This window comes from Belonocnema kinseyi, chromosome 7, assembly GCF_010883055.1.
Source record: "Belonocnema kinseyi isolate 2016_QV_RU_SX_M_011 chromosome 7, B_treatae_v1, whole genome shotgun sequence".
NCBI classification, from domain to species: Eukaryota; Metazoa; Arthropoda; class Insecta; order Hymenoptera; family Cynipidae; genus Belonocnema; species Belonocnema kinseyi.
In genome coordinates, this window is record NC_046663.1 from 36,804,030 (window position 1) to 36,825,947 (window position 21,918).

At 27.0% G+C, this 21,918-nt stretch overlaps 1 protein-coding gene across 1 annotated transcript in view; it reads left to right on the forward strand.

The window, feature by feature from the left end:
- Nucleotides 1–21,918, forward strand: part of LOC117175914 (growth factor receptor-bound protein 14-like) — a 1,501,030-nt gene that overhangs the window by 136,543 nt on the left and 1,342,569 nt on the right. Inside the window, exon 3 of the mRNA XM_033365756.1 lies at nucleotides 12,830–12,952. The gene's annotated coding sequence lies outside the window, so the exon portion shown is untranslated. The remainder of the gene's footprint in view (nucleotides 1–12,829; nucleotides 12,953–21,918) is intronic.

The following is a 21,918-nucleotide window of genomic DNA, read 5'->3' on the forward strand; positions in this document are numbered from 1 at the left end:
TAACGCCTTTGGTAATTTTGGTGCTCCATATTGGATAGGCCATTTTAAATGTTTAAATTTCAACACCAGATTTAAATTAAGTGACCCCAAAAACCGAATTGTCACCCATTTTATCGAGATCTGAATAGCTTTAATTATTTATTTCATTGCCCCAAAAAATCCTAAGTATCATCTATTTTATTATGATCCAAACATTTTAAATAATTTATAATTTCCAACATATTGAATCTGCAATTTTGATTTAAAAAATCCAACATCATATTTTAAATCAGCGAACCCAAAAACCTCAGTCTCATCAATTTTACTAAGATTCAAAGATTCTCAATCATTCATTTCTGCCATATTGGATCCACAACTTTGAATTTTTAAAATATGTGCATCATCATATTGAAATTATCCACCCTAAAAACCAAAGTATCATAAATCTTATCAGGATCGGAACATTTTTAGTCATTCATGTCTTTTACATTGGAACTGCCATTTTAATTTAGAAAATCCAAAACCAGATTTTAAATTAGTGACCCCAAAAAACCTAAGTATCACCCATTTGAAAAAGACCCTATCATTTTTTTTTTTAATATTCGAGCCCCAAAAACGAAAGAATCTATAATTTTATTAAGGTCTGAACGTTCTTAATAATTCACGCCGGCCATATTGGATAGGTCATTTAAAATTTTGAAAATCCGTTATTAGATTTAAAATCAGCGACCCCAAAACCTCAAGTATCACCAATTTTATCAAGGTCCAAGCATTTTTAGTATTTTATGTCTGCCATATTGAATCCGAACATTTTTAATAATTCATTTCCGCCATATTGAATAAGTAATTAAAAAATTTTCAAATCCAACATCAGATTTGAAATCAGCGACCTCAAAAACCTAAGTATCACCTATTTGGTCAAAATGCAAAGATTCTTCATCATTCACTTCCGCCATAATGGATCCACTATTTAAAAATTTTTAAATATGGTTTTGTTTAAAACATTTATTTTAAAAATCCAACACTAGATTTCAAATGAGTGGCCCAAAACACCCAAGTATCACTCATTTTATAAAGACCCAAACATTTTTAATAATTCATTTTCGCCATTTTGAATTAAATTATTTCAACATCATATTTTTAAACAGTGGTCTTAAAGCGCTAAGTATCATATATTTTATCAGTTCACGAATATATTTTATAATTCATGTCTGCCATATTGGATCTGCTATTTTGAATTTTAAAAATCCGACGTCAAATTTGAAATCAGCTACCGCAAGAATCTAAGTATCACTTATTTAATCAAAATCCGCAATTTTTAATAATTCATGTCGGCCATATTGAATTGGACTATTTTAAAATAGAAAATACATTATCTGATTTAAAATCAGCGATCCCGAAAACCAAAATGTTATCAATGTGATCAAGGTCCAAACATCTTTTGTAATTTATGTTTTCCATATTGGATCCGAACATATTCAATAACTAATTTCCGCCATATTAAATCCGCCATTTTTTATTTTAAGAAGCCAATATCATATTTGAAATCAGCTGCCCTAAAAGCTAGATATAATCAATTTTAACAGGGTCCGAACATTCTCAATAAATTATGTCTGCCATATAGGTTTGGCCATTTTGAATTTTGAAAGTCCAACACCAGATTTCGATTGAAGGAGCCCAAAAATCTAAATAACACTCATGTTATCAAAATCCGAAAATTTTTAATATTGCACGTCCGTCATATTGGATTCGGCATTTGAAATTTTGAGAATCCATTTTTAGATTTGGAATCAGCGACCCCGAAAACGTAAGAATTGTCAATTTATTAAGATCTTAACGTTTCTAATAATTCGCGTCCGCCATATTTAATCCGAAATCTTGAATTTACAAAATCCTTCTTCAGATTTCAAATCAGCGACCCCAAAACCATAAGTATCACCTATCTTATCAAGGTTCAAACATTTTTAGTAATCTATGTCTGCCATATTGGATTCGAACAATTTTAATCATTAATTTCCGCCATATGGAATTCGTATTTTGAATTTTTAAAATTCATCATCAAATTTAAAATCATGATCCTCAAAAACCTAGATATCACTCATTTGATGAAAGTCCAAACATTTTTAGTAATTTATGTCCGCCATATTGGATTCGAACATTTTTAATTATTCATTTCCGCCATATTGAATTCGTAATTTTGAATTTTAAAAATCGAACATCAAATTTAAAATCTTGGACCTAAAAAACCTAAATATCACTGATTTCATGAAGGTTCAAACATTTTTAGTAATTTATATCCGCCATATTTGATTCTAACATTTTTAATCATTCATTTCCGCCCTGTTGAATTTGTAATTTTAAATCTTGAATTTCCACCATCAGATTTGAAATCAGCGACCTCAATACCACCATTATCACCAATATTTACCAAGGTCCCACATTTTTTAATGATTTATGTCCGCCATATTGGATCGAGCATTTTGAATTTTGAAAATCCAACATCAGATTTGGAATCAACGACCACAAAAACCCTAATATACTTAAGCACAATTAATTAGAATTCGTAAAATAATTTTTTTTTGCCCGCATATGTCTCATCATGAAAAAGTTGAACTACTTTTTTTGTCCATATATGTGTCACTGATAATGAAGCGATCGAATAATATCAACCAAATAAACACGCATATATTTCTAATCAAAATTTTTTTTCTGAATAAGGAATTACATATTAGTGGCCAGAAAAAATACAAAATTAGTCAAGGAAGAATTAAGCAAAAGTTCGGGAATTTTGAAAATGAATTTTTGCAGTCACCCTGTTTTAGAATAAACTGGAAGGATATTATTTTACCATTTAATATCGTGATTATTCTGTCCAAACCGAATATTACCATTTCATCAAAGAAAAATTCTGGGTTATGGAATTCATTCCGCAAAGCTTTCAACGAATGTTGGTTGACCAGCTTTGGTGGTTCGCTTTTACAATATAGGAATGGAGTGAGTATTGACAGTTCATTTTGTAGATGAAGAAATCGATAGAATAAATAGAAAAAGTTGAGCTGAACAATATTTGCCAATGCATTCAGTATTAAAAAAGTATCAAATCTAAATAAAAAAAATTGAATATATGAGTGCGTGTAATGGCTATATCAGACTGTACAAACAAATTGACATGGATGGAAAAGTAAAAATTTTATTTTACATGAGTCTCAAATTAAGTAAAGCCAATCTGCTTCGATAAAGGCAACATCGAGTTTTATCAATCTCGATATTTGATATTATATTCTACATTTATATCAGGATCTTTTTCAGTTGAAAATTAAACTATTTGGTTAAAAATTCGTCTTTTTTGTAGAAAATTAATTGTCGTGGTTAAAATTCATCCTTTTTAGTTAAAAATTCAACAATTTGGTAGAAAATTAAAGTATTTGGTTTGCAGTTGAACTCATCTCCTATCTTGAAAATTCTTTTTTTGTTTTGCATGATATTTAAAATTTTCAATCAAAATGTAACTGTTTTATACTGGATTGAAAATTTCTATTTTTTATTGAAAATTCAACTATTAAGAAAATTGACATTTTATTGAAAATTTGTCTTTTTTTGTAAAATTAATTTTCTTCTTTTAAAATTCATTCCCTTTGTGTTGGCTATTCAACAATTTAATAAAAAATTATACTTTATTCTTGAAAATGATTTTCCTGTCTAAAAGTTTAATTCAGTGCAAAATTTGTCCTTTCGTTCGTAGAAAGTTAATCTTTGATGATAAAAATTAATGCTTTTCCTTGAAAAATCGACTATTTGGTTGAATAATGATGTCTTCGGTTCACTTTTTTTATAAGATTCATCTTTTCAGTTAAATTTTTTTTATAAGAATCAAATGTTTCAACTCCAAATGTATACATTCAATTTTGATTAGAAATTAATATTTTTGATTCAAAACTGATAATTTCTTGTTAAAAATTTCACTATTTGGTTCAAAATTTGTGTATTTAAGATATAATTCATGCTTTTTAGTATAAAAATAATGTTCTTGGTTCAAAACGCATCGCTTTTCATTAAAAATTCAACAGCATGATAGAGAATTAATCTATTTGGTTGAAAATTAATTTTTTTGACTGAAAATGTCACTATTCTACTTTTTGTTGAAAATGTATATTTTTTTGGACAATTGATATTTTTAATTTAAAATGTATTTTTTCTAGAAAAGTATTGATTTATTTTGTTGCAAATGGTTCATTCTTGGTCGAAACTTAATTCTTTGGGGTTAAAATAATATTTTTTGTAGGAAATTCAAAAATTAGGTTGAGAGTCGGTGTCACGGGTTAAATTTTTTTATTAAGATTCATCATTGTAGTTGCAAATTTTTCTTTGGTGGAAAATTTGTTTTTTTTTATTCGATAATTAATTTGTTTAACTGAATAGTTTAACTCGAAAATTATAAAATATCCAGAGCTGACAAGTTCCGGATACTAGAAAATTCCGAATTTGTGCAATTGAAAAAATTATTTTTTAATCAATATTATTTATTCATTAAAACTACATTAATGACAGAGTTTATTTAAAGAATTTTTAAAATTTTCAATGTATTGTTTTCTTAAATCTGAACATGGATTTTTATATTTGAAATTTATATTTTAATTTTGTAATTTATTTTATATTTTTAATATAAGTTTGAGAGCATTGCCGAGTGTTGTTTTCAATTTAATTTCAGAATATGTATTATAATAAGGATGAAAGAACAAATGTTGGACATAAATATTTAATTATACATATTAATATCACGTGTTAATTGTTAATGAAGACATTTTTATAAGAGGAAATGTTATTGATTATAAGAACGATTAAAAATTTTTTTTAAATCGCTGTGAACAGACTTTTAGTGACCTGAGTATATCCAAACAAAACAAAAAATTGTTAATGACAGAAACCATTCAAACTCATTTAATATTATTTTAAATCCACGCACTTTCTTCTAGAAAGATTGTTTTTTCTTTTCGAAATGTAACGATAAATGTTAATTCTTTTCCCTATTTTCCCCCTTTTTCGTTAAAATAAATATAATATTTCCCCTTTTTGTATCTCTTTTTGCGCTATGATATATATCCTTCGGTTCTAAAGTTGGTAAAAGTATAAGGAGAAGAAAAGTTTGAGGAATATTTAAAATATGCATTGCACCTCGCTATATTGCGAATACAGTTCCTGATTCTTCGTGCGTTAGATTCCATTTCAACAATTTGATGTTTTTTTTAAGGGATTTCTCGTCCGGCGTTTCAAGAATCGAATTGAATATATGGTTGGATAATTCTCTTATAAAAAAGTTTCATTTTTATCATTGAGACGCTTTTAATAATTATATTTTTTTGTTACAGGTAAGGACTATTTTTTATTCTAGAGCCCATAAATACTGCATTTCAACGATGTGAGTTATTTACATTATTACAAATTCTGTTTAAACGCAGAAAAATCTGGCTTTTCACTAAAGTTGTGGCCTGAGTAAAAGTTGGTATCTCTTAGAACCTAAACTCTAATAAAAACCTGTGGAGACCAAAAGGGTTCCTTTGAAGACTTAAGAGGCTTTCTTTAGATACCCAAACGGTTTCATTTAGAGACTTAAAAGGGTTCCTTTGGAGACTCAAAAGGTTTTATTTGTAGACTCAAAAAAAGGTTCTTTTGGAAACTCAAAATGTTTCCTTTGGAGACACAAAAGGGCTTCTTTGAAAACTTAAAAGGGTTTCTTTGGAGACCGAAAAGGGTTTCTTTAGATACCCAAGATGTTTACTTTGGAAACTCGAAACGGTTTCCTTGGAGACACAAGAGGGCTCCTTTATAGGCTCAAAAGGCTTTCTTTGGAAACTACAAAGGCTCCTTTTGGAGACCTGGGAGGATTCTTTTTTAAATTAAAAAAGGTTCCTTCGAAAACTCAAAGAGGTTTCTTTAGAGACCCAAAAGGTTCCTTTGGAAATTTAAAAGGGTTCCTTTGGAAACTCAAAAGGATTTCTTTAGAGAACCAAGAGGGTTCTTTTGGAAACTCAAAAGGGTTTCCTTGGAGACCCAAGAGGGTTCCTTTAGAGGTTCAAAACGCTTTCTTTGAAAACTCAAAATGCTTCCCTTGGAGACCAAAGAGGATTCCTTTTAAGATTCAGAAGGGTTCCTTTGGAGACCCCAAAGGATTTCTTTGGAAATTCAAAAGGGTTTCTTTAGAAACTCGAAAGGGTTCCTTTAGAAACTCAAAAGGGTCTCTTTAGGGACCCAAAGGGGTTCTTTTAGAAACTCAAATGGGTTCCGTTGGAAAACCAGGAGGGTTATGTCGGAGACTCAAAGGTTCCTTTAGAGACCCAAAATGGTTCCTTTGGGTACCCACGAGGGTTTCTTTGGAAACTAAAAAGAGTTTCTTTGGATACCTACGAGGGTTCCTTTGGAAACTCAAAAGGGTTCCTTTGGAAATTAAAAATGGATCCTTTGGATACTCAAAAGGGTTCCTTTGGAAACTAAAAAGATTTCCTTTGGATACCCAAGAGGGTTCCTTAGGAAACTCAAAAGGGTTCCTTTAGAAACTCAAAATGGTTCCTTTGGATACTCAAAAGGGTTTCTTTGGAACCTACAAAGAGATTCTTTGGATAACCAAAAGGGGGCCTTTGGAAACTCAAAAGGTCTCCTTTGGAGACCCAAGAGGTTTCTTTTGGAAGTTCAAAAGGCTTTCTTTGGAAACTCAAAAGGCTTTCTTTGGAAATTCAAAAGGTTTCCTTTGGAGACCCAAAGGGATTCCTTTAAAAATTCAAAAGAGTTTCTTTGGAATTTGAAAGGGTTCCTTTAGAGACCCAGAAGGGTTCATTCGGAGACTCAAAAGGGTTCCTTTGGAGACTCAAAAGAGTTCCTTTGGAAACTCAAAAGGGTTCCTTTGGAGGCTCAAAAGTGTTCCATTGGAAACTTAAAAGGGTTCCTTTGGGGACCCTAAAGGGTTCCTTAGTATCCAAAAAACAAATTTCTGATAGAAACCCCAGTTTTTCTCTAAACTTAAGTTCACAATTAAAGGCAATTTCGTATTCGGATTCTGCAGAAAAAAAATTAGGGAAAAGAGGCAATTTTGGTTCCGGTACAATTAATATTTTTCGTTTTTTTTGGGATTTTTTAAATATAATCTAAATAAACGAGTTATAATAATTGTTCTTAATGAGGATGTGTATTTAAAGCATTTCGAATTTTCTACCTACTAAACTTATTTTCGACAAAATAAGGGAATTAAATTGAAAAGTACTTGAAAACATATATCATTTCCGAGTAAAAGTGTTTGAAATTGAAATCTTTTTGTCTGTGGCTCTCAAAATGGGAAAATTTAGGCTTAGAAGTTTAAAACTTAGACAAGTTCATTAGATTTGTAATTGTATAATTTTTAATTCAAAGCGTTTAAATTTAAACATTTTTCTTTTGAATTGAAGTATCTTGAAATCGAATGATTACAGATTCAATTACTCAGGACCCTAAAAAAGTTCTAAAAAAACTAAATAAGTATTTTTCGGGACTTTTGTCCCGAAAATTATTTAGAAATTGTAAATTTTTTAAAATGAAACCAAGTGAGACATATTTTGTTGTAATTTATTATTTTTTATTTGAAAATCAACTTTTTAGTTAAAAATTCGTTTATTTTGTTAAAAGTTCGTCTTTTTTGTATACGATTAATCTGCTTGGTTGAAAAATCATCTTTTTAGGTTAAACATTTATCTGATATTTTGAAAGTTAAACTGCATCGTTAAAAATTAGTTTTTTCAAATTAAGGTTCATCAATTTATTACACAATTATTCTCTTTTATTAAAAATTCAACTAGTTTGTTGAAATTCTTTTTTCTTGTTCAAAATTAATTTGGTGTATGGAAAATTTATCCACTCCATTTTTGGTTAAAAATTTACATGTTTAAGTTGCAGATTCAACAAATTGGATAATTTAAAATGACTGATTACATTCTTTTGTTAAATTCACTTCTTTAAAATATTCTTTTGACTAATGTATCAATCGTCGAATCAGCATTATGAGAATCAGTCAAAATTGACTTCAAATTAGACCTTTTTGACAAATTCAAATTTAAAGACTCAAAAATTGATCATAAAACAAAATATTGTTCTTGGAAAATATGGATGGAAATATTTGATTTTTAAACCTCTATTCTCCGTTTCTAAAACAAGTTTATTTAAATTTACTAATCCATTTTTCATGTAATTCAGGAGAGCCTTTTCCTGCACTTTAATCCTGAATTCGTGCTGATAAAAGCAAATAACAGCTTTGTATTCAGATGAAAAATTCATGTTGTCTGTCTTGGATTTTGTACTCTTAAGAGAGAGAGTTCTCGACAATAATTTGTTGAAAATCGTTACTTTGGTAAAAAAAATAAACTGGCGAAATTGTAGTCTTTTTTTAAATTAAAAATTTACATACCAAGATAAGTATTTAAGTTTTAAATTACGTTTCCATACTCTTATAGGAAATTCGATATAGATTCTTTCGTTCTTCAATATGCTTTCTTTTTGCAAATAGTTCAATCACATTTCGGTGCTCGCTGCAGGGTTTCCACTCGATCTGCAGAATTGGATAGTCTCGTATTTTTTATTAAAACTTAGAAAAGTAATATGCAAAATTTAATAGTAACAGGTGGTGTTATATTTAACGATGGAGATTAAATTTTAGAAAGTTTCTGAAAGATAATTTTTGAGTTTAACATCAATAATTAATATATCTTTCGCAAGTTTCAAAATTTTTTGAAAATGTCTCCCTTATTATTGAAGATGATATTTTTTTGTTTTTATCTCCTACTTTTGTTTTAGTTTGTCCATTGATTTAACAGGAGAAAAAGTCAACATATTCTTATTTAATTTCTGACAATTTTTATGATTTTTCAGGTTTTACAAATTTTTTAGGTAAACTGAATTTTCTCAGGGTGTTAAAAGAATGGAAAAAAAGTTCCTAAGATTCATGGGCAATTTTTAAATCATTTTTTTGTAAGGAGTTTCAAGAGATAAATAAAAAAAGATCAGAAAACATTTTGAATTATATACTACAATTTTTTAAAAGTGTGTAAACAATTTTAAAGCAAATTTTTTCAATTTCGCCATTTTAAAATTAACATAATTTTTTATTTTGAAAAATTAATTTAAAGACATTATTTAAAAAGATCTTCAAAAATGGCCAAAGAATAATCTGAAAGATTTTAAGGAAATTTGTTGCATTTGCACAATAAATAAAAAATTTAGGAAAAATCTAAATAATTGTTAGAGATTAGAAGGTTAAGAAGGTCGGGCAAGATTAAAAAAAATTCCTTATATTCGTGTTAAAGTTTTTAATAATTTTTTATTTTGTAAAATCAACTTTAAGAGAAAATAAAAAACGGTCTTTAAACATATATAACGACTTTCTACACTTTCGTAAAAAAGTATAGAAGATTTTAAAGCAAAATGTTTCAATTTAATAAGATTACAAAATAAAAACAAATAGAAAATTGAGTAAATTCAGGAAACATTTAATAGAATAGAAGAGATTCAAAATAAATTTTAAACTTTAAAAAATTTTCAGAAATGCATATCTTTAACGATTTCAAAACTGAACTTTAGAAGCTTTAAAATAATTTAGAAAATTTCCAAGAAAATAAACAAATTTTTGTAAAATTTCTGGAAAAATTTATAATATTATAAAGTAATTTTTTTAAATTTTGAATTATATTTGAAAATTTCGAGAACAAAGTTAAAAATATTTTCTGGAATTTAAGAAGTTTTAAATAAATTAGAAATATTTGAAAAGTAGGAAACATTTTTGAAAATTGATCAAATATTCCTTGATTGGTTACCAACTTTTAAAAGTCCGAAACATCTTCTAAAAAGATTCGAATTTTTCATAATATTTTGTAAAATCCTGTAAAATGAAAAAATATCTTCAAGATCTTCTAGATTATTACCTGATACGTTTGAAATATTCAAAAATATTTTTTGTTATTTTCTCAAGAATCTTATGAATATTATATTTATATAAATTCAAAAACAAGCTGATAATACTTATCTTTTGGTTCTCAATTCTCCGAATTTAATTTCAAGATGGATTTATAATAACACTTCGAAAAATAATGATCGATTAATTTGACTGTTGCCGAAGATAAAAAATATACATTAATGATCTTTTGAGTGGCTATACAAATTATAAAATATTTCAACTTCGTTAGAAAGTGTATTTGAATAAAAAAATATCACATTTTAAAGTTTGCTATTTAGCTGTAATAGAAAACAATATTTTATGACTTACCATATTACTTGTTTGTAATGTATAGATATAAAAATTATATTTATTATATAGTATATATGATTTTGTAGAACAAAGTTACTACTAGCTCTGCCACATTTAAATATTTATAATCAAAAGTTTTCTATTCTCAAATCAATTTTAAATGATGAGAATGAGTACATTTTTACTTTAAAAATTGATTTTTAATATAATATAAATGACCAGAAATTCCTTATTCTATAATAAACTGTATTAATATTATAGGTCAATCTATTCGTCTCGAACTAAAGAATCGTTTATATTCTTGAATCAACTTTAAATTATGTGAATGAAGGAAGTTTTACTTTTAAAACCCGATTTTTAGAATACTAAGAAGTACCAAAGTCAAAGCTTGTCAAATTCCTAAATTTGAAATTGTGATTACAAAATAGAAAAATTTTCAATTTAAATCTTCAAAATTGAATTATGATAAAAAAAATTTTTAATAAAAAGTAGTTTTAGAAATAAATATTTAAAAATGACAAAAATTCTACTACGGAACGTTGTAAATTCAACGAATTCGAACTTCATTTGACACTGAAAATTTTTTATTGTCCAAGAATTGAGATACTTAAACTTTATAGTCAATAGTTAGAAAAATTAATTAAATATTTTAAAGTAAAAGCTTCTAAAATTTGAAATTGTTATCACAAAATAGAAAAATAGTCATTTAAAAAATCTACAAAATTGAATTACTTTAAATAGAAGTTTAAAATAAATAGTAGTTTTAAAAACGAAACTTTAAAAATAAAAAAAACTCGACGAAGGAACGTTGTAAATTCAACGAATCCGAAATTCATTTGACACTCAACAATTTTTAATTACCAAGAATTGTGTTTCTAAAACTTTATATAGGCGATCATTTTCAGTGAATTAGAATCGTTCATAACTTAAAAATTTCAAATGGCTAATCATGCTTTTCAAAATAAAGCTGTTCTAAATTTAATTAAAAAATTAAAACCAATGAAAGGGATAAATTAAAAATTTATCGTTCAAAATAAAAATTCAGAATACTAAAATTCTAATAATTTCTTATATTTATTCGAATTGCCCATTAGTTTAACATGGAGAAAAGGCAATTTTTAAAGTTATTTCTAATAAGAAATTTCTTCATTAATAGTCGAATAATTGTTGGTGAAACGAGAAAAAATCTACCTCGGCCCGGATATGAACCAGGAACAAAGATTATTCTCAAAAATAACAATGAATGGATAAGATTTTGATTTCTAATTATTTCCTAAATAATTTTCTGATGCTTAAACTATTTTTATTTTTAATTAACAATGTATTCATTGCAGATGTCGCCAAATAGGAGTATATTATAGGTTTTATGAGTCTTATAATGAAATAATTTTTATCTTTAAAAATGTGTAAATCATGGTGTTCTCTTCACGTCATGATATCGTTTATCAGTCTTAAGAGCACAAATACTTCATGAAATCTTCTTTTATTCGTACGTGTTTGAGATATATTTACTTTTTATCATGAATTATTTTTAAAAACTTTGTATTTTATAAACTATTTAAAATGTTGAAGTTCCCTGCAAATTGTTCATAAATGTATATTAAAAGTCAGGAACTAAAAATATGTGTATAATAAATAATTTAACTAATTATTTTTATTTTTCCAAATGCTTACTTTAAATAATCTTATTGTTTACTATTAAAAAAAAGTCGTTTTGTTTTAAAAATTCATCTCTTTTGACAAACATTTAACCTTTTTTGGTTAAAGATGCTACTGTTTTGTTGAAAATTATCTGTTTTGGTTGAGGATTAACCTATTTTGTTGAAAATTCGTATTTTTTGGTTGAATTGATTTTTGTAAATTGACATCTTGTTTGTCAAAAATCCCACTGCTTTATTGAAAATTGAATTAATTTGTTCGATATTTTTTTTGCATATTAAACTTTTTGGTTAAAAATGTAAGTTTTTTGTTCAAAATTCTTTTATTAAAATTAATTTCTATAATTGAAATATAACTATATAAAAATATAGAAAATCAATCTAAGTGGATAAAAATTCCAAAAAATTCATTTAAAAAATTCATTTCTTTGTTTTAATGCAACTGTTTTTAGATTTATATATTTTTTCCAATGCAGCTACTTGGTTGAAATTAACCCACTCAGCCAACAAAATTTGTTTGGCTTAAAATTTATCTTTTAGGATATAACTTTAACGGTTTTTTTTTAATTCATTTTTTTTATGAAAATTAATTTTGGAAATGAAAATTTAACTATTCCATTTTTTATTGAAATCTGATCTTACTTAGTTTAAAACGCTAATATTTGCTTGAATGTTAAACTGCATAGATAAAAAATTATTTCTTTAGTTGAAAATTCATCTTTTTGCTTGAAAAATTTAAATATTTTGTTTAAAATTCAACTATTTGGTTGCAAATTAATCTATTTTCTTAGAAATTCATATTTTTGGGTTTAATTCAATATTTTTGTCAAACTTCAAATTAACATTTCTTAACAGATTTTTTTTTCAAATTTCAACTATCAAACATTTATCTTATTGGTTTAAAATTCAACTATTTGTACTCAATTCTGTTCAGTTTCCAACCACTGAATCCCCTGACGTCGGCAGACAGATTTTCATCAGAAGTGCTCGCATTGGCCTAAAGATTTGGCCAGGGAAGTTGAAAACTGCAGAGAACCTAAACTCCTGAGCCCAGCCGGTTAGTAAGAGACAAGAAAAAAAGTCATTTTTATTTTTTTTATTCAAAATCGTCCATATTATAAGAATCAAGTTGGAAATCAACATTCCTCTTCGGTCAACCATAGAATAAGAATAAAAAATATGCCTTTTTGAATATCACCCCCTAAATCTGTTCTATAGGGTTCTAAAAAAATCCCATAAGTGAAAAAATTGGTTTTGCGACGCTAATTATGATTTTTTGCCGTTTTCCAATGAAGATTGTTTCTAATTAATTAAATCTACTTTATGCTTATAATTAGATACGAGTATATAATTAAATTGTTTGAACAACGTATTATTTTTTTAGCCCTTTTTCTCTTAGAATAGACCTAGAAAGATGCGGTTTTTCTACTTTCGGTACAGTTTTTAATTAGAGTAATATTATACTCAATCAATGTTTACAAAAAATAATTATTTACAAAATTTATCATTGTTAGTAATATTCTCTCAGAACAATGCTAGAAAATTGCTATTTTTTCAAAAAATGTTAAATTTTCGTCCAATTTCGTATTAGAGTGGTGTAAATAATTGATTAAAGTTAACAACATTAATTGTTTGAACAATTTATGATTACTGTTAATAATATTTAATTTTAATAATGCTACAAATTTACGGTTTTTTACATTCTCATCAGAGAAGGTATTAGATTTGTGTAAAATTTGACCCCCCCCCCAGTTTTTGTCAAATGCCCACGTTTTGGGACCCTCTGAAACCGAAAAACAGGTTTTTACGAATGTGTCTTTCTGTATATCTGTCTGGCTGTGAATACGATAACTTTCGAAAAAACTAATCTATTAGATTGCCCTTCAGCACACTCGTTTAGTGTCCTAAACTAAAGGTCAAGTTCGTTAACCAGCCATTTTGGATAGGAATTCAAAAAGTGGGCACATTTTGAATATTTTTGAGACCACTTTTTAAAAAATTCTCTGTACGGTTATTTATAGCATTCAAAAAGTTGAACAATTTATCCTCATGTCTTTTTTTGAAAAATCAAAAATTACCAGAGTTAGAGCATTTTCAAAATAAAAAAAAAACAAATTAAAATGAACATTTTAAGCCAAACAACGCATCATATGAAAAAAAGTCAAGAGAAGAAAAACGTTGATTTTCGAAATCCCTACAAGATCATGGTAACAATTTTTTTAATTTGGTCGAAAAGTTGAAAATTCCAAATTTGATCGTACCAAAAATTTTTGAAACCACTTTTTTTCAAGATTTAAAAATTCTATGTACTGTTGTTCAAAGTACTCAAAAACTCAAACAATTTATCCCGATGACTTTTTTCTATAAATAGAAAATCATCAGAGTTAGGGCATTTTCAAAATCCAAAAAAAAACTAAAATGAACATTTTAAGCCAAACAACACTTGATATGAAAAAAAGTCAAAAAAAGAAAAACTTTGCTTTTTGAAGTCCCTACAGGATCATGATAACAACTTTTTTAATTTGGTCGAAAAGTTGAAAATTCCAAATTTGATGCTACCAAAAAAAAAAAATAAAAAATCCACAAATTCCATTTTTTGGTTAAACTATGCAAGATACGAAAAAAATAAAAAAGTTCAAATTACATGCACTGGAAAAAACTACAAATTCATAATGAATCACTTTTTGACACAAGTTGCGAAAAAATAAACAAACTAAATGTGTGGAAAGCGGTACTCGGTACAGTAAAATGTGTAATAAAAAAATGGTTTGCCTAAATAAGATCTAAAATTTTTCTTTTCACATTTCTTTGATAGGGCACGCGCTTTTTACATTCACACTGTAATGAGAAGGTATTGGTTTCATACGAAAAATAACTTTCGCGGATTCCATCAAATATTGACGTTTTGAGATTTCCTGGGAAGGAATAACAAGTTTTCAGGTTGGAATCTATCTGTCGTTGTCGTATGTATACTGGATGTTTTTGGACCGACTAATTGAATCGAATTGGGCTTTGGCACACAGGCTTAGGGGCCAAAGATTTAAAAATTCCACGTACGGCTATTTCTAGCTCACGAAAATCTTAACAATTTATCTTGATAGATTTTTTTGATAGCAAGAAAATTATCACAGTTATGGCTTTTTCAAAATACAAAATGAAAATGAAAATTCTAAACCAATCAACGCACGATATACAAAAAGGTAAGAAAAGGAAAACGTTACGTTTTGAAAAACTTACAAGGTCATCATAACAGGTTTTATAATTTTAAAAAAAATCGAAAATTCATCTTTTAATCGCACAAAAAATACTGAATTATTATATTCTCATCATAATAAGAAGGTATTGTTTCATGGGAAAACTGACTATCGCGGATTTCTTGAAATTTTAACTTTTCGAGAATCCCTAATTCCCAAAGAAACCGGTATTACGTCTGTCTGTCGGCCTTGTCATTATCGTCGTTGTCGTTGTAGTCTATAAACACAGTAACATTTGATGTAATTATTTTATTGAATTTCCCTTTGACACACTTTATAAGGACATGAAAAGAAAGATCTTTTTTAAGATTTGAAATTTTTATATAGTGCTTTTTATAGTGCACAAAAATATGAACAATTTATCTTGATGACTTTTTTTGATAACAACAAAATTACCAGAGTTATAGCGTTTCCAAACTTAAAAAAAAAATAATAAAAACGAAAATGATTATTCTATGTCATTCAACGCACCACATGAAAAAAAGTCAAAAAAAGTAAAATATTAGTTTTTAAAGACCTACACGATTATCATAACAACTTTTTGAATTTTGTTAAAAAATCGAAAATTCAAATTTTTGTCGCACAAAAATGATTTATTATCACATTCTCATCACAATGAGAAGGCATTAGTTTTATGTGAAAACTTTCTATCGCTAAATAATCTGAATAAATGTATTATAAGTTTGATACAGAAGTGTTAAACATAATATAGGAAAGTTAACATTTTGGACAAAATCGAGTGGAAGCACGAGATACGTGATGAGAATCTGTTCGTTAAAGCCGAAGAAGCCTGAACAAAGGAGAATTCACAATCACCAAATTACAGTTGTCGATGTTTGGTTCGTTAACTTTAATAAGTCTGTGCACAAATGTGGGGCAAATACAAAGACCGAGCGCAAAGCGTGAGACAAATGCAGCATCGAGCGCGAAGCGCGAGACAAATACACCTTCGAGCGCGAAGCGCGAGATGAATACATCGTCGAGCGCGAAGCGCGAGAACCAACAGTCGCGCACACTAGCCGCGCTCAAACTTGCGAGCGAAGTTTTTTCTTAACTTTGAAACTTTTTGTCCACTTTCCGCTTAATGAAGTAATATTTAATATAAAATACCAGAGCTGCTTATTTAAAAAAATGGTGACTGTTTATAACTATCTTTTCTTAGACGAGCGCTAGAAATTTAACGTTTTTTCTGAAATGTTTAACTTTGCTTTGCCTTTTTAGTTGTGAAGAAATAATAAATAAACATTAAAGAGGATCATAATTTAAACAATACCTTTCTTTATTGTAAATATAATTATAATAAATCAATTTTAATCTCATTTAAATTTCCCAAATTATAAAACAGATATCTATAAAATTGATATCTGACTTTAATTCCCTTCTCACTGGAGACGAATGTCAGAAGCCATATTTACGCCAAGTGGTGATAGAGTTCAGGAAGCAATTTCCTGACCACAGTAAATCACGACCCAGAAGTTAGCTATGCATATACATTTGAAATTTCTACCTTGAATAAAAAATGCAGTAATAGTCCTAGCCAAAAAGTAAAAACAGCCCCGTAATCGCCTAGAAAAAGTTAAAACAATGTAAAAAAGTTAGTCTGAACATTGTTTTTAACCCTTCATCACACACACCTTTACGATATCCCATGGAGCATATAGATGTGATTATTTAACCTTTATTATAAATAAAGCTAAAAGTCCTATCGAAAAACTAAAGACAGTTCTGAATTCATCTCGGCAATATCTTGAGGTGTTTTTTCATTTGTTTAAAAATGTAATTATTTAAACAATTATATTGCTTATAATTTTTAGGAATTTATTCAATAATTTTTGTATACAATTAGGACCTACTAATTTTAATGGTATTTATGGTACGTCAAGGTATGTTATGTTTCAGTTAGTAACTTACGTGAGAATTTATAATCAATCAGCTATTCGTTTAAGGTATTTTTATTATTATTTTTATCTTCTTGTATGTATATTATTTTTGTTATCTTGCATTAATTATTACCTCCCCAAGTAAAAAGTGGACAAAAAAGTTAAGAGTTTAAAGAACACCGCACCTTTTTAGCACTTATCTAATAGAAGATGCTTTTAAACATTAATAAATTCGTTAAAAAACTATGTTAACTTCTATTATTTATTACGTGGCTAAGTAAAAAGTCAGTGAAAAGAAAAAAATTTTAAGAGAAACCGCAAGTTTCTAACATTATATAGATTGAATATTATTAACAATAAAAATAAATTGTTTAAAAAATTATTTGGTAGCATTGAATAATTATTCACCTAACTCTAAATGAAAATTTGACAAAAAGTAAAACAGTTTTTAAAAAAGTTGCAATTTTTGGCATTAATCTAATAGAATATTAATAAAAATAACAATGACTTTTTGAAATAATTAGGTTTCTTTGAAATAATCAATTATTACCTCACCCTAATTAAAAATTGGACTGAAAGTGGAAAATGTTTGAAAAAACGTTGACTCTCTTACTATATTGTATGAGAAAATATCCAAACACAATAAAAAATTATTTTAACAATTCATAAAAACATTTATTTATTGGTATCAAGAAATTTGGTATGTATTAGAAACAATTTGCATTGTAAAAACCACAAAAAAAACATGAACAGCGCCAAAAACACGCAAAACTCATTTTCTCGATTATGTTTTTTTTATAGAACATACTTATGGGGATGATATTTAAAAAGTAATATTTTATTCATATTCTATCGCTAATTGTAAAGACAAATGATGAGTTTCGACTCGATTAATCTAATATGAAAGACACGAAATAAAGTATATAAAAATGACTTTTTTATTATGGGAAATACGTATTAAACTTGATTGGGCTTGCCCTAAGACCACATTCATTCTCGGCGTCAAACCTCCCGCTCTACAAAATTTAAATGCACTGCTTCCAATTTTGGGATTTTTTATATTGCGCATACGTCGCGTCAACAGCTGAATTAGATATCGTTGGTGCGCTTATTTAAAATGAGTAAATGTAAAAGAAAATTGTTTACAACAAACAATGCTTCTAAAATGATCAAAACTAATTCTTTGATCACAAAATATACTTATAAGGTGACGGAAAACAATTATTGGATTTTTATTCTTTAAAAATAGAGAATCGATTTTAAATTTGAACTGAGGAGTACATTTATTATTAGAAATATGAATTAAGAATCATTTTTAATATCTTTATTTAATTTTTAATTAGTATTTGTTTTGAACAATGATAGAAAAAATACAAAACAAAGCGAATCATTTCAAATAAGCGCGCCGAAGGTATAGCCAATCCAGTTGCTGATATGCGAAGCATGCGCAATACTAAGAGATCCAAAAATCGAGAACACTTGTTAAACGCACTGGTTAATGCTATATTTTCGTCATTAAATCATACACTGAAAAATTGCGTTTTAATCATGCTAAAGAAATGGTAAAGAAAACTATCAAATAAAAAGCGAGACGTAAGAAAAAAATTTTAATTATTTTTCTCACAGTGTAAATTAGAACCAAATACTAATTAGGAAAATAATTCATAAAATAGATTGAATTAATCTCAATAAAGAGAATTAGAGAAATCTTTTCTTGCTACGCAAGATCGTTATTTATATATTTTTTGCTAGTCAAGAAAGATGTTACAAAACCTAATGCAATCATCATGCAAGTAAAAAATATTAACCTTTTGCTCTCAAATTGTTATCTACACATACTATTGAAAGAATCCGTATATAAATATAGTTAACTAGATCAAAGCTTTGCAATAATTATAAAGCTTAAGGTATTTAATATTCAAAATAAAAATAAAAAATACAAACAAATTTAAGACAGCTTATTTCTTATGATTGATTCAAATAATATTTAAAAAGCGAGTTTTAGTTTTAGTAATTTGTCCTGATCCTAAAACCTGGATTGTGGTTTAAGTTTTTTTTCGATCATGACTAAATATTCGTTCTTAGTTGGGAATTTAACTCATATTGAAAAATCGTCTTTTTTGTTTGAATTAAACTGATTTTTATATAAAATTGCAATATTTTTTTGTTTTAAATTATAACTATTACATTTTGTTGTTGGAAATTTATGTGTATTGATTCAATATTCATCATTTCAATCGAAAATTGATATCTTTGGTTAAAAATTTAATTCTTTTTTTTTATTGATGAAAATTCACCTTTTTCGTTTAAAATTTAAATATTCAAGTCGATTTATCAGTTTAGTTCAAAAATCAACTTTTTGTTTAAAAATTTATAAGCTAAAAATTCGTCTTTTTGCCAGAAAATTCTAATTTTTTGCATAAAATTTCCACTATTTGCTTAAAACTTAGTTCCTTTCTTGACTAAATAATCCTTTTTGTTTCCAAATTCAACTCTTTTGTTAAAAATTCTTCTTTCTTGTTAGAAATTTCATATTTTTTGGTTAAATAATAACTGTTTTTTATTTTTAATTAAACTTCATTTTGATGAAAATATCAACTATGACATTTGTTTTTGAGAATTAATGTTTTTTGTTTAAAGATTCATTATTTTAATTAAAAATTTATCAGTTTAGTTGAAAATTTAATTATTTTGTTAAAAATTTGTTTTGTTTTTGTTGTTGAAAATTAATTTATTCAATTACAAAAATTAATATTTTTTTTAATTCACGTATTTTGTTAAAAATTCGTATTTTTGGTAGAAACTTAAAATTTTTGTTAAAAAATGCAATGACTTGTTTAAAATTCACTGTTTTTCTCTGGTGAAAGGTCTTTCTTGGTATGAAATTCAGCTATTTTGTAGAAAATTCGTCTTTTGTTTGAATTAAACTGTTTTCGATTTTAAAAAATATATTTGTTGGTAGACATATAACTATTATATTTGCTGTTGAGAATTAATCTTTTTTGGTTGTTCAAAATAAAAATTTTTAACTGAAAATTTAACTATTCTAGTTGAATATATTCTATCGTTTCTGTTGATTTTTTCTAATTCAACAATTTCAGACGATGATTTATCATTTTAGTTGCAAATTTATATTTCTTAAGTTAATGTTTGTTTTTATTCAAAATTAATTTTATAAATAAAAAATTGAACAATTTCAGTTGATACTTTAACGATTTTCTTGACAATTTCTTTCCTGTTACTAAAAATTAATTTTTTTACTGAAAATTTTACTAATCTGATTTCATATTCCGTTATTTTGGATGAAAATTTATCTTTTTGGTTTGAAATTCAACAATTTCAGATCAAAATTCATTCTTTTTGTTGAAAATGTATCCTCTTTATTTGAAAATTAAATTATTTGGTTGAACATTTATGTATCTTGTTGAAAACTCTTTTTTTGGTAGATATTTCAAATCTTCTGTCCAAAAATTTAACGATTTCATACTTTTCGTTTGAAATTTTGGTAAAAATGTAACCTTTTTAGATTATAAACGCAATTTTTTAGTTAAAAATGATTTTTTTGCTGTTGAAAAATCAATTATTTTATTAAAAATTCTTCTGTTTTGAACGAATTTAACTTCTTTTGTTTTAAAACTAAAATATTTTTGGTTTGAAAATTCATTTATTTTGTTGAAAATACAAACTTGAAAGTTTAGGATTTTCAAATTTTTTAAATATGATAATAATTTAATTATATAGGACGCATATTAATTTTCGTTCAAAGAATATATTCCCCTATTTTCCTTCAGAATATTGGTATGTTAAATATGGAAGAAATAAGGAACAAATTCGAGATATTTGTTTATGTGTTCTTAGTATTATTATTATTATTATTATTATTATTACTATTATTATTATTTATAATAAAAACGTACAATTACATACATATTCCGAGAACATTGTTAAAATTATACCTTGAAAAAAACCTGGGATTTTCAGGGAATTTTTTCCAAGATTTTAATAGACATCCTGTTACTTTATTTTCCATTGTATCCATTTATCAGCAAAAAAAAGATAAGATGTACTTAATATATGTACTTATTGTATGCCATGAAACAAAAGACTAGGTATGCCCATTGTCTAGCATTTTAAAAGGGTGTCATTTTATCGACCTGTAAACAGAAGCTTTTTATCAGCAGCCAATTTTGAGTACAATAGGTGTGGCTTTCGTCATAAACATCCAGAAATGTTAACAAGAATTATTTAGAAATTACACTGAAATTTAATCAAAATGTTCATTGAAGTTTTATCAAAGTTTCTTCAAGTTTGATACGGAACTTCTTGAATTATTGATTTAGAATTCTAGGAGAATTCTGCGGCGGGGATCTTGATAAGGAGGGGGGGGGGGGGGGGGGGGGGGGGGGGTGCAGTGGAAGTAACGTTATGAGTTTAGAGGCAGTATGCATTTGATCTCCATCTACTTGCTCGACCTACCCTCTCCACTCGACTTTCCCTCACGTGACTGAGTGAGCGCGAAACGCTGTATCCGACCTTAACAACCGGATGGGGGAAGGGATTGCGAGTCCCTAATTTTGTTACTTTTTCATATAAAATTGTCATGGTGATTGTAAATATTATTAAAATTGTACGACTTGCCCCTTTTTAAATTGCATTCTTTGCAAATAATGACCTTTTATTGTTAAAAAAATCATTTAAGGTTAATTTTTATTAAAATAATTATTTTTAAACTGAAATATTCCAAATTGTATAGTTTATAATGAACATTGAAAAAATATTTCTAACGAAAAGCCTGAGTAAATAAATGTTGGGTCTAATTTGTTTGAATTCCAATAGTTGTAGAATTTCCAGTTTAAAGTGCATTAATTGTTAATAAATTTAAGATTTAA